Source organism: Triticum aestivum, chromosome 4A, assembly GCF_018294505.1.
Source record: "Triticum aestivum cultivar Chinese Spring chromosome 4A, IWGSC CS RefSeq v2.1, whole genome shotgun sequence".
Classification (NCBI taxonomy): Eukaryota; Viridiplantae; Streptophyta; class Magnoliopsida; order Poales; family Poaceae; genus Triticum; species Triticum aestivum.
Window position 1 is genome coordinate 538,557,693 of NC_057803.1, and position 12,371 is coordinate 538,570,063.

The following is a 12,371-nucleotide window of genomic DNA, read 5'->3' on the forward strand; positions in this document are numbered from 1 at the left end:
AAATACCAAGGCATGGGAAAATGCGCCAGACCTGCAAGATATATTGGAGGACAAGGCAAGGCAAACAAGATCGATCTACGGATCACGTGGGCGCCCCACAGCACGAGACGGTACTCATCACGCCGGATACAGTAAATCCGGTCGGGTCGAACACAGTAGACAAAGCTCGTTTGAGCTGCGTCGTGATATAGCCCAATACAGAGGCGCCGCACACCCGCTATGCTTCATAGATGAAGTAATGGATCATCAAATCCCTGAGGGTTTCAAACCCGTGAACATCGAATCATACGATGGCACAACAGATCCTGCGGTATGGATCGAGGACTGTCTCCTTCATATCCACATGGCCCACGGTGATGACCTACACGCCATCAAATACCTCCCACTCAAGCTTAAAGGACCAACTCGGCATTGGCTTAACAGCTTGCCAGCAGAATCAATTGGTTGTTGGGAGGACCTGGAAGCCGCATTCCTCGACAATTTCCAGGGCACTTATGTGTGACCACCAGACGCCGATGACCTAAGCCACATAATTCAGCAGCCAGAGGAATCGGCCAGACAATTCTAGACACGGTTCCTAACCAAGAAAAATCAAATCGTCGACTGTCCGGACGCAGAGGCCCTAGCAGCCTTCAAGCATAACATCCGCGACGAGTGGCTTGCACGGCACCTAGGACAGGAAAAGCCGAAATCTATGGCAGCCCTCACGACACTTATGACCCGCTTTTGCGCGGGAGAAGACAGCTGGCTAGCTCGCAGCAATAACATGACCAAGAGCCCTGGTAATTTGGATACCAAGGACAACAGTGGCAAGTCGCGTCGCAACAAGCAAAAGCGCCGCATTAACGGTGACAATGTTGAGGATACGGCAGTTAATGCCGGATTCAGAGGCTCTAAACCCGGTCAGCGAAAAAAGCCATTCAAAAGAAATACTCCGGGCCCGTCTAGTTTGGACCGAATACTCGACCGCTCATGCCAGATACATGGCACCCCCGAAAAACTAGCCAATCACACCAACAGGGATTGTTGGGTGTTCAAGCAGACAGGCAAGTTAAATGCCGAAAGCAGAGACAAGGGGCTGCATAGCGATGACGAGGAGGAGCCCCGGCCGCCGAACAACAGCGGACAGAAAGGTTTTCCCCCACAAGTGCGGACGGTGAACATGATATACGTAACCCACGTCCCCAAGAGGGAGCGGAAGCGTGTGCTAAGGGACGTATACGCGATGGAGCCAGTCGCCCCAAAGTTCAACCCATGGTCTTCCTGCCCGATCACTTTTGATCGAAGGGACCACCCCACTAGCATCCGTCATGGCGGATTCACCGTATTGGTTCTAGACCCAATTATTGACGGATTTCACCTCACTAGAGTCCTTATGGACGGCGGCAGCAACCTGAACCTGCTTTACCAGGATATAGTGCGGAAAATGGGCATCGATCCCTCGAGGATTAAACCCACTAGAATGACCTTTAAAGGCGTCATACCAGGTGTAGAGACCAACTGTACAGGCTCAGTTACACTTGAAGTGGTCTTCGAATCTCCGGATAATTTCCGAAGCGAGGAGTTAATCTTCGACATAGTCCCGTTCCACAGTGGCTATAACGCACTGCTCGGGCGAACCGCATTTGCTAAGTTCAATGCGGTGCCACACTACGCATACCTCAAGCTCAAGATGCCAGGCCCTCGAGGAGTCATCACGGTCAATGGAAACACTAAACGCTCTCTCCGAACGGAGGAGCATACGGCGGCTATCGCAGCGGAAGTACAAAGCAGCCTCTCAAGGCAATTCTCCAGTCCGGCCATTAAACATCTGGACACCGTCAAGCGCGCCTAGAGTAACCTACAACAAGACCGCTTGGCACGTTCTGAGCAAGCGTAGCAATGCGGCCCCAACCCCAGCCCTCGCGAACTTGCGAAACCAGTGTTGCGCGTACATAACTACGCTCTGGAAATACTATGGGCACAGGGGGAGGGGCACCATCACGGCACGCCCGAAACGCGGCTTAAACCGCACTAGGGGCTGCCGATTTCTTAATTTTCTCTTATTTTTAGGACTCCATTCTTCGGAAGGCTTGTCCGGCAGTACAATTGCCGCACAAACGATACAACCAGGGAAGCAGAAAGCTACGCCGCACTATGGAACTCTAAGGTGGTCTCTATAACAAGCAGTATACCTGTTTTACATACCATTCCGCAGCTCACCCCTGGAAAGGACACGTTAAATAGTCCCATTTTTTGCTTATCGCACTATTTGTATCGTTCTGCTTTGATCGCAGCTTTTTTAAACAAAACAATCCATAGCTTCCGTCTATTATTGCATTACTCTTCTTTACGAATATATGTTCATTAATGACATGTTGCACCCGTACACTTTGGTACGGCCAATACGCCAGGGGCTTAAGTACCCCACAATATGGTGTGAGAAGTCCGAACACTTTCACAAGTGCGGCACCCCGAACTTATAGCATTATATGCATCGGCTCCGAATCATGTCTTGGGTCAATAGTTGGGTTTGCCCGGCTCCTATGTTTTGGTACCTGACGTTCCGTTATATCGGCTAAGGTAGCACTAGGAGAACTACTATGATTGTGCCCCAGTTGAGCTGGGCTAAGCACCTCAGTAGAGAAAGCTAAAACTGACCGTCATGATGAGGCGAGAGTTGGTCGCTGTTCGAGAGGTTTTCGAGTCCCTAAAGACTTATGCCGCTTAGAGCGAGGAGTCGGCTTTGTCCGGCCTAGGCGTGGATAGCGCCCCGAACTCGGTCTTCCGAACACTAGGGGCTTCGCCGAAATTTAAAATTATAGAATTCTATGGCTAAGTGAGAGTGTTCAAGCATTATAGTCCGATTGCCTTGTTCGTTGTGTTGAGCGCCTCCCTCGAAGGACCCAAGAATGGGAAAAAGAGCGCTCATGTTTATCCCGAACACCCCAGCACTCGTGGCATGGGGGCAGAAGCCGACGACTCGCCATCTCTCAAATTTGATAAACGGCCGCACAGAAGGTAATATTTTAAATTCAAAAGCGTTGCTTAGCGCATATGAACAAGTTTTCAGCGTACAGGATCACAAATGCGAGTTTACTCAAAAATTACATCTTTGGAGCATTCATCCGCTATAAGGCGGGCACCCTTCAGGACGCCCTCATAATACGCTTCCGGGACGCGATGCTCCTTGCCCGGCGGCGGCCCGTCCTTCACCAGCTTCTCCGCATCCATCTTGCCCCAGTGCACTTTAGCACGGGCAAGCGCCCTACGGGCACCTTCGATGCAGACGGAGTGCTTGATTACTTCAAGCCATGGATAGGCATCCACCAGCCGCCTCACCATCCCAAAGTAGCTCCCAGGCAGAGCCTCCCCAGGCCAAAGCCGAACTATGAAGCCCTTTATGGTCTGTTCGGCCACCTTGTGGAGCTCGACCATTTGCTTCAGCTGGTCGCTCAAAGGCACCAGGTGTCCGGCCTCAGCATACTGAGACCAGAACACCTTATCCGTCAAGTTCCCCTCCTCGGCTCGGTAGTAGGCGGCGGCATCAGACGCACTGCGGGGCAAATATGCGAATGCTCCTGGAGAGCTCCGAACTCGGGTAAGTAACAAGTAATTCACTTTCACGTGCTTGCTTTGCATAATGAATGCCTTACCCGCTGCTATCTTCTTCATCGCTTCAATTTCTCAGAGGGCTTTCTGGGCTTCGGCCTTGGCAAACTTCGCGCTTTTGAGGGCTGCCGCAAGCTCAGACGCTTGCGTCTTTGAGTCAAGCTCCAAACTCTCGTGTTTTTTCACGAGAGCCTGGAGCTCTTTCTGCACCTCCTCCACCCGCGCCTCCTGCTTCCCTCTCTCTGTGCGCTCCGCGGCCGCTCTGTTTTCGGCCTTGGACAGCACTTGCTTAAGGGTTGCCACCTCGGTCGTGGCCCCTATAATAGCACGTTGATCCTGTCCTTTTTTGCAACCACATCTTCTCTATATACTTGTGCAAGGTATTACTTACCTTCCTTCTCCTCGAGTTGCCTCTTGGCATGGCTGAGCTCGTTCTCGGACCGCGCGAGGTTTTGCTTCAGCGTATCCACCTCCGCAGTCAGTGCGGCGGAGGCCAGCAGTGAAGCCTGCATACGCATATTGACGTGATTATGTTAGACTCCTGCGAATGTTATTAGATCCTCTATTCGGCTTTTCTTTCTGAACGCCGAACAGAGCATCAGGGGCTACTGTCTACGCGGTAATATTTTTACATATTCTTTACTTACCTCAAAGCCTGTTAGAAGGCTGGCACAGGCTTTAGTCAGTCCACTATTGGCGGACTGAACCTTCTGGATCACCACACTCATAATAGTGCGGTGCTCCTCGTCGATGGAGGCGCCGTTAAGCACCTCCAGCAAATTGTCCGGTGCCTCCAGTTGGACGGAGGTCACTGGCTCGGTAGGCTTGCTCCTCTTGGAAGGAGGCTGCCTACCGGAGTCTAGAACCGTTGAAGGTTCCGGCGCGGTGTCCGGCTCAAGGCCGGACTTGGAGCCCTTGGGGGTTCTATCCCCTTTACGCCTGGAGTCCGGGAGGTTGCCTTGCGGCGCCTCCAGGACCACCTCCTCCTGGCTTGGAACCTGTTGGGACGCCACCTCGGCACCATCCATAGGGTGGGGGGAGGAAGCCGTAGGAAGCGAATTCACATCCGACGAATCCAGGGAGCCGCTCGACAACTCGTCGAGCCCGGCCTTGGGCGGACTGCACAGTCATATTCGGCGTAAGGAGGAGCTGTGCAAGAAAGGAACACTATGAATTGCTCTGGTGTCCGAATACTTACGATCTCGCCAGGGGCTTGGCCTTGTGCGGCCACTCCTCTTCGCCGTCGTCGGCGTTGGTGGAGTAGTTTGGAGGAAGGGTCTTCCCCTTCTCGGACCCTTCGGCCTCCCCAGTTGGGGCGTGTCACACCCTAGCTAGTTCATGCATTAGAGTGTTGCATCATATTTACTCTTTCATCAGAAACCTGAAATGGGGATGACAGAACCCCCAGTCCCCTCTGAAACCAATTAGGGTTTACTAAAAACTTTTTCAATGAACCTGAAATGCCCTTCTAAAATGCCCATCATTTTTGTCTTGGTTCAGAACCTCTGCCAAAAGTGATGCACATTTTCCTAGGCCATCTTAGGGTTTGTGAATTAAATCATAAATATTTGAATTTGGGCATTTAAAATTATATAAAATATTTAAATGCTCAAATATCTCCAAACTAAAATGTTTCATGTTGGAAATAATCCAACTATGGACCAGGAGTAGTTTGGTGATTTTAGGAGTTGCCTAAGTATTTTTATTAATTCAACAAAGTTGCAGAAGTATTAAAAAAACAAAAAACAGAGAAAAATAGAAAAGCTTACCTGGCGCCAGCACCCGGCCCACCTGCCGGCCCAGCCCAGCGCCGCTCCAGCGAGCTGCTTGCCGGCCAGGCAGGCAGGCAGGTGCCCGACGGCGACCGCAGCGCGCGCCACGCACCTGCTCGCCACCTCGCCGCTCCCCTCGCCCGGTGATGTCGTGGATCGGCCTCCCTCTCTCCCCCGAACCCCCCAGACACCCCCTCTCCTCTCCAGCTCCTCCCCCTCGCGCTCCCCCGCCATGACCGACGCCACCACCGCCGTGCCTACGTCGTAGCCGTGCTCCCCGCCGCCCGTGCGTCCTCTCGTCGTGTCCAGGAGCTCCGCCGCTATCCACTTCATCGAGCAAGCCGAGCCCCGAGCGCTCGCAACGCCCGAGTCCACCGCAACGACCTCGCCCGAGTCCGCCGTCGCCGGAGATCCCTTTCAACACCGTCGTCGCTCCAGTCCATCCCCGGCCACACCAAGGGCTTCGTCGAACTCCCTGTGAGCTTAGCCATCTTCCCCTCCCTCTTTTTCTTTCTCCCGAGCCGTGTAGCGACCTCCCGGAGCTCAACCGCACCCACCGCCGTGGAGCTCGTCGCCGACATGCTCCCGGTCACCCTCCGGCCACTCCACGGTGTCCATCATGCTCACCGCGTCACGTAGCACCTAACTAGCTACTCCCCGCACCTCACCGACCCCCCTAGCAACAAGTTCGACTTCGGCCGAACTCCGGTGGCCGCCAAAGTCGTCGCCGGCGCCAACTCCGGCCACCCCGACCCCAACGGACTCCACCAAGAGCTGCGGCTCGTCCTCAGCTCCACTCCGGTGGTCTCTGCGACCCATTTGGTGGCCGAAACGGCCAAAACCACTTCCGCCGCCGCGTCGGGCTCGCCGGCGGCTAAACGCCGGTGCAGCCGACCCGGGTTTGACCACGGGTGGGCCCTGGTTGACTCCCCTGAGTCTATGACAGGTGGGGCCCAGCCCTGCTAACTAATTAGGATTAGTTTAAATTAATTTTAGTTTAATTAATCACACTGACACGCAGGACCCACTGTCAGGTTTGACCCGGACGTGTCCCGTTGACCTGCTGACGTCACACTGACGTCAGGCTGACGTAGTAATTGATTTTCTGGAATTAATCTAATATAGGAAATTCCAGAATATAGTTTAAACTTCAAAAATTCATAACTTTTATTCTGTAACTCCAAATCAGACAAATTATATATGAAAAATGATCAGAAAAATCCAATCTATCCATCTGTACTATTTTCATGCATGATTAAACAAGTTAACCTGATGTTTAATGCAGAACAAGGAAAAACACTTTAAAGGGCCATGTTTGAGTTTGAAATTTGAATCTTTGATTCAAATTGGTTCAAACCCCTCTGGTCTTAGTTGCATTAGCCCAGCTCACTCATATTGCCATGTTTCATGCATGCATCATATTGTTGCACATTGTTTGGTGATGGTTGTGTATCGGTGTTCTTTGCGGCAGGTTCTGCCTCCGAGGAGTACCGTGATTACCCTAACGAAGAACCGTATCAGTGCATCGAACCATCAGGCAAGCAACCAACCATTTGATCATATCGATACAATCCCATGTTCTTGCTCCTGCTCTCTTTTACTGCATTAAGAAAACGCGTTTCAAACTGTTGTGTGCTACGGTAGTTGAACCCACTTCCTTTGCATGACCTGTCATTGCCACAGTAACTAGATGAAACCCACTAGCATGTGTAGGAGTTGATTGAGCCATATGTATGTGTTGTTCCTACCTTGCTATGCCTGCTATGCTTAGAGTTGTGTTAGGTCTGGTTCATCTGGGTGATGGGCTAGAGTGAAATGATTATGTCGGTAATGAGAGTGGTGTGGTGAACACGATTTGGTAAAGGTATCGATGAGAGGCCATGTAGGAGTACATGGTGGGTTGTTTCATTGAAGCCGACCTTAAGCACTGAGATCTGTATGTGTGATTTAAGATACAGCTACTACCATGCATTGGGCCCTGAAATATGACCCCGCTCGACTTCTTATTCACCCTAGCTCTCTGTCCAGGAGTTGCAAGTAGTTTCTGGTGTTTGTAGCCTACTGGAGGCCGTGGACAGCGCTGACCGTAGGGGTGGGCTGTGATGCGGTAGGTACGTGGCACGGTGTACCGAATACCCGTTAGGTATCTCGGGAACCCTGTTCACATCATTTGGGGCTGTGAGCGAAACCTCGGCCGGGTCTCCTCATGGATGGAACCCGAATAGGCGATAAACCTGGACTAGAGACTTAGGTGTTTAGGTAGGTCGTGGTCTACACCCACGTCGGCTTTCGTTTGAAGTCTGTCGAGCACATGTCGTGTGCAGACGCTAAGTGGTGGAAACATGTATGAAGAAGTACACCCCTGCAAGGTTAACATGATCTATTCGAATAGCCGCGTCCGCGGTAAAGGACTACTTGGTTGCCTATACAGTTCATAGACAAGTAAATGGAAACTACTAAAAGCCTCAAGATAAGTGTGAGTGCCGAGGATGGCTCTTCCGTAGGAAGACGGAGGTGGATCCTCGGTAGTGTATTGAAGTGGTGAGTAGTGGACTCGTGTATGCAAAACCATTTCAAGTTGGAGTCTCATAGGATAGTCTAGCCAAGAGTCAAAGCTGGCTTGCTGCAATAACTCCACCAACCCTTCTTGATAATGTGCATGTATGTAGGATCTGATGTAAGTCTTGCTGAGTACCTTTGTACTCATGTTGCTATAATTTACATTTTTACAGAAGACGCTACAACCCCTTCTGATGGGTTCTTCATAGACGTTGACATCAATGAGTAGGCTAAGGCCCAGGTGGTGATCCTGAGCTTGTGAAGGACCACGTAGTATAGCTAGGCTTTCCAAGCCTCTTTTATTTTACTAGTTGTCTGTACTCAGACAAGTTACTTCCGCTGCTGGTTTGTATGACTGTATGACTTGAATGCTGGGTCGTGTGACCCGTATCTTTGTGTATGTTATGTATGGCTCTCTGAGCCTTAAATAAAGTACTTGTGTCGTAGAGTCATGTTGTGATGCCATGTTGTATTTGCACATATCGAGCATATTGTGTGTATGATATTGAAATGCTTGGTATTTGTGGGGTCTGACTATCTAGTTGTTTATCTTTAGTAGCCTCTCTTACCGGGAAATGTCTCCTAGTGTTACCGCTGAGCCATGGTAGCTTGCTACTGCTCTGGAACACTTAGGCTGGCCGGCATGTGTCCTTCTTCGTTCCTGTGTCTGTCCCTTCGGGGAAATGTCACGCATTGAGTACCAGAGTCCTGTTAGCCCGCTGCAGCCCGGTTTACCGGAGTCCTGTTAGCCCAGTGCTACAGCCCGGACCCACTTGCTGATGACCGACACGTTCGAAGCTGGGTCATGGATGCCTGTCCCTGTAAGTCTGTGCCACTTTGGGTTTACGACTAGCCATGTCAGCCCGGGCTCCTTATCATATGGGTGCTAGCGACACTATCATATACGTGTGCCAAAAGGCGCAAACGGTTCCGGGCAAAGGTAAGGCGACACCCATGGAATACCGTGCGTGAGGCCGCAAAGTGATATGAGGTGTTACATGCTAGACCTGTGTGGCATTGAGTCGGGGTCCTGACAGCGTTGGTATCAGAGCCGGACTGCCTGTAGGTTCTCCAAGCCAAACTGGTCGATGTTGAGTCTAGAAATTCTTTAGTTATATGTAGGGGAATTGTTTGTGGGTTGGAACGTAAGGCTCTTTTTACTTCTTTATCTTATGACATTCTGATCTGAGTCAGTCTATCCTTCCATCGGGGGTTAAGGAATTAGGATCTATTCTCTCTATCAGGATCACGTGTTACTAATCAGTAGTACCTTATAGGTTTGATGGATACAAGCCTAGTTCAGTTCTACTACCACATTATGTTGCTAGGATGGACTCAGAACTTGATATGATGATGTTGAGTGTGTATGAAATCCTTTGTCAAATGTCTCAAATCCTTCTTGAGCATTTACAGCTGTTATGCTGCCGAAATTTTGCTAGAAATTCTAATGCCTTGCATTATGGTTGTGCTTTCAGATGGCCACTCGCGACCTCAATCAAGTGGTTCGCCTGACTCGATGCCTAGATGTACCCGGCCATACCGCCATGTTGGTTAGGGTAATGACTGAGGCTGGATACCATTGGTATCCTGAGTACACGGTCGAAGAGCAATTCCGAGACTTTAATCAAAGTCAGTATCTCTGCACTGTCAGGATATTTCCATCTTATCCTGGATCCACCGAGCCCCTTCACTGCTCCTATGGACTCGGGGTTACTATTGAGATGGTTGTGCAGGATGCCGCCTACTCCATGATGACCATCATGCGAGTCAGGTCTGGCCTATTTCGGGACTCTGATTTCCGGTATATGCCAGGATCACTTCCGAGAGCACAAGGGTATCTCCAGGCTATCTATGCTGACCCCACTCAGGAGGATTCACGGACTCGCACCACTGCTGAGATGCTCGAGGATAAGGACCGTGAAAATCGGGCCTTGAGGCTAGAGCTTTTCAATACCCGTGCTGACCATTGGGCCACGTTGACTCGGTTTGCACCGGCGGTGCAAGCTGGATATTCGGATATGCGCGATCTCTATCCTGTGAGATCTGCTCTGCCAGACGTGATGAGTTGGCGTGATGTAGGAGGCATCACCCCACCTCGCGGTCCCCGCAGGCCACCGTCTGTTGGTCCAAGACCTCATCCTAGCCCCTATGGTCCTCAAGCTCCGCGGGATCATCTGTTCCCGGATGATCATGTTGAGCTTCCAGGCTATGGAGGTGACTTCTACGAGGACTACTACGGATCGGTCTGAGTTAGTGGTAGTATCACTAGTTCGTACTAGCTGTGTCGTCTATCGTCCTGCGTGACTCGTGGGATATGACCTAGTTTGTACCGCTTTCCGGAAGTGTACAAAAATAATGTATAGGAGCATGGGATGCCTCCAATGAGATGTAATCCTCTTTTCACCATAATAGTACCTTGTTTGGTCTTGTACTAAACCTTGTATGGTGTGTATGACGATGGAATAAAGAAGCAGTTTCTGTATCTATCATGTCATACGGATGATCATCTTGCATTCCGAGTTATTCCTTACATTCTGTATCCTATGTCGGAATTTTATCAATCTGACTAAATCATTGTCTTGTTTACCTAGGATGGTCAACACGCGCACTAACCCTGCTCCTCAAGAGCAGGCCGAAGGCAGTGAAGTCAGGAATGCAAATCTGCCTCATCCTCCTTCCCTAGCCGAGGTTATGATGGAAGCTGAGAGAAACAAGCGGGAGACCAACCGTTTGTTGGAGCGTATTGAACAGAACACAGCACACCATCAGAGGACTAACGTGGTGTCACTCAGTGATTTCATCAAGTTACATCCACCCACGTTCCACCACTCCGTCGAGCCTCTCGACGCTGATGACTGGCTTCGCAGTATCTCTCACAAACTGCGTTCCGCGTTAGTAGCTGAGGCTGACAAGGTCACCTTTGCTGCATATCATCTTGAAGGCCCCGCCAGTCTATGGTGGGAGAATTATGGAGCTATGCGCCCAGCGGGCCATGTCACTACTTGGGCTGAATTCAGCAAGGCTTTCTGTGAACATCACATTCCGGAGGGTCTCATGGACCGTAAACGTGAGGAATTTTGCAGTTTCACCCAAGGCCGACTCTCTGTGGATGCTTACAGCAGGGAGTTTGGTAACCTCGCACGATATGCAACTGAGGAAGTTTCTACTGATGCTAAGAAGCAAGCAAGGTTCCGTAAGGGACTTAGTCCTGAGCTTCGCCGCGACCTCCGTCTGCATGAGTGCACATCTTTTCAGAAGCTTGTTAACAAGGCCATCAGTGCTGAGACTGGTCAGACTGATTATGACGCAACACGCAAGCATGGCCGTGATGTGGGTCCCTCATCCGGTGCTGGTCCTCAGAAGCGCCGCGTGTGGGTGCCCAACACTGCCCTGCCACCCAGGTTCACACCGAGGCCATCCTTCCAGGCGCCTCGCCCCGTTCAACAGTCTGCACCAGCCAAGCCCTATGGTGGTCCAACCAACAGTGCTCCTCCACGTACTAGTTCCGTGACTTGTTTCAAGTGTGGGGAATCTGGCCACTATATGCGTGAGTGTCCCCAAACCCACCCCAACCAATCTGCTCAAGCTGTTGGCCGTGGCAAGCCGACAGGTAAAGTGTTCCACGCCAAGCCGGCCACCGCTACACATGGCAATGTCAACTGTATCTCTGCCGAAGAAGCTCAAGAGGATCCCAACGTCGTTCTCGGTACGCTCCTTGTTAATTGCCACCCGGCATCTGTTCTTTTCGATACAGGAGCATCTCATTCATTTATATCCGAGAGCTATGCTCGTCTGCATAACACCGCATTCTGTGACATGCCATCCTCTATGGTAATTCAAACTCCGGGATCCAAATGGCAAACTTCTAGAGTAAGCCATGGAAACAAAATCCAAGTCGACAGACTTGTTTTTCTCGCATCTTTGATAGCCCTTAAATCTTCGGATATTAATATCATCTTGGGTATGGACTGGATGTCAGCTCATCATGCCCAAGTTGATTGCTTCTCTAGGACTGTTCAACTCACCCATCCCTCGGGGAAGATAGTCAACGTCTTGACCCGAATAGCCAAGCGACAATTATATTCTCTTAACGCCAGCCCTTTGCCAGACCTTGAGGACGTTCCGGTAGTCCGTGACTTTCCGGATGTCTTCCCAAAGGAATTGCCAGGTGTTCCACCTGACAGGGATGTCGAGTTCGTAATAGACCTCATTCCAGGAACCGTTCCGATTGCTAGAAGACCTTATAAGATGGCACCCCTAGAACTAGCCGAGCTTAAGAAACAACTCGATGAGTCCTTGAAAAAGGGTTTCATCCGAGCTAGTTCATCTCCGTGGGCTTGCTCCGTCCTCTTCGTCAAGAAGAAGGATGGTACGGACCGGATGGTTGTAGATTATCGACCTGTCAATTTGTCACAATCAAGAACAAATATCCGCTCCCCAGGATCAACG